We start from the raw sequence: 2,509 nt of genomic DNA on the forward strand, positions 1-2,509 counted from the left end.
TTACATAAAACTATTACATAATGCAAAGTTTGTCGTATGATATCACTAATAACTTTTATCAATCATTTAATGAATATATATTATATGTTACTAACAATGTTGAAAATTGAATTTCATTGAAAAAGATAGTACATCTTGGTAAAATATTTATCTGACTTGGTATTCATAATATAACACCCTAATACTGTATTAAATAAATCGTTCAATGCAAGAAAACCCTGACTGCATTTTTTTTATTCAAGAAAATACATTTTTCATGTAGAATGGTTAGATTTTTTTTTATTTCTCTTTATATCAACTTTTTAGGGAAAAAAAAAAAGCATTTTTCATCATGCAATCTTGTATTTCATTAATTTGCGTACAATTTACTTATACACTTGATATTGCTGTGGACCTTTGTTGTTCCATAATTAAGCAATTATTAATAACTCTATTTTATTTTTTCTCTTTCTCTTTCTTTTTTCTTTTTCAACAATCACATTGCTCAAATTTTCAATTCTGTTTAAAATTGAGAAAAAAAAAAAAAAATCAAAGGATCTATGTATTGTTGTTGGTCTCTTATATTATTTTTTTTTTCTATAGAAAAAAGGCACTCTTCCATAATTTAATTACCTTTTCAATAATTGCACGCCGGAATATATGTATCACAAACATTAAGTTTTGCTAATGTCTCTACTCTCTATGATGAGGTTTTTGCCCTTGAAACTGACATCTGTATTAGTTTAGAAAGTCAATAATCATTATTATTGACTTATTGTTCCAATTTATTAATCTGATCTCGTACCAAATATAAAAATTAGGGTAAAAGTTCTTTTCGGTTCTTAACTATTTATTTGATAGATATTATGCTCTTTAATAATTATAAAAATATAAATCGACTCTCATTTATTTTTATATTTGTTCAATCTAATTCCTAAAATCGATTAACAACAGGTTAACGTTGACATGTCAGTCTATTAGGTAACATCTCTTTCGTAATAGGGATAAATCGCTTCCTAAACTCTTCAACCATCTCCCTCTTCCGAAACTCTTCTTTCTCCTCTCTTCCTCTTCTCCACCGCCACCGCACTCACACTCCTCCCTCTTCCTTTGATCCTCTCTCTTTGTCACCGTCACTACACTCATAATCATTATCGTCATTAATAATATTATCACCATCATTTATGCATGATGATTAATGAAAAATTCATATTTTCCTAAACTCTCTCTCTCCCCCCCTCCTCTCCTCCTTTTCCTCTCTTTTTGAATTTTTTTTACTTTCTCATTTCTCTTCATCACTCATCGCTACCACCATCGCCACAACAACATCATAAATTTCATTTATTTTAACATTCAAATTTTACTTTTTTTTTAGTCTTTATTTTTTTGTAATTTTTTAAAAAATAAATAGATTTTTTCTTCCAAGTGACCAGAATATTTCTTTAGTGTGATTATGTTTTTGTTTTTAAATTTTTAAATTCTGATGGTAATATTATTGATGATGATAATGATTGTGATGAGGATGAGGAGAAGTGAATACAGTGATTTTGATGATGATTGCGGTAGTGGTGATTTTGATGATGATTTCGGAGAGGTAAAGCGAATTGGGGGTGTTAGGGGTTAGGATTTTGGAGTTGAGAAAGGCGATAGAGAAGAGAAAGAAGAAGAGGGAGAGAGAGTTTCCAATGGAAAGGGAGGAGGCGGTGGCAAAGAGGGAGCGGGTGAAGCGGAGGAGGGAGATGGTTGAGGGGCTCAGGAGGCGATTTGTCCTTATTATAAAAAAGACAAAACTACGTAGACACAACAGTTATCTGATACGTTAGCGTTGACTTGTTGTCAATCAATTTCAGAGACTGAATTGAACAAATATAAAAGTAAATGAGGACAGATTTATATTTTTATAATTATTAAGGGGCGCAATATCTATCAAATAAATAATTTAAGATAAAAAAAAACTTTTACTCTAAAAACTAAAATCTCACAAACTCTTTTTGAGGTAGCTAGTTAGATTGTACTTCCATTTTTCATTATTTCTTAGCTAAGAAGGTTGATTTGCTGTTTAACAAGTACTATGTATACAGTTATTTGTATACCAATGAGAAATTGGTTCAATTAGTAAATAGTTAGATTAGATATAGTTTAAGTAAAGTATCAAATTTTAAATCTTATGAATGTAGCTATTTCCGTTAAAATTATCTGTATAGTGATGACTATATATTTTCCTATTTGAAGTAAAAGCTATTATTGCATGAACATGTATTAAGAAAGCATATATAGGACAGCATACATTATTATCAATGTGAATTAATACCAGAAATCGGGTTGGTTAGCAATATAATTATTGAGGGAATGTTGAAGGAAGTTTCCATGTCAAGGATGTTATTATCTGATTCATTGTGGGTTGGGTCCCCCAACAAATCCATTATCCATATATTGCAATTTGCACATCATTAATTAATATATATTCTCTTCAAGGGACAATTGGACAAATATTTGCTTGGAAAAGTGATGAATTAAAATCTTAGAGGCC

The sequence above is a fragment of the Arachis ipaensis genome, chromosome B01 (genome assembly GCF_000816755.2).
Source record: "Arachis ipaensis cultivar K30076 chromosome B01, Araip1.1, whole genome shotgun sequence".
NCBI lineage: Eukaryota > Viridiplantae > Streptophyta > Magnoliopsida > Fabales > Fabaceae > Arachis > Arachis ipaensis.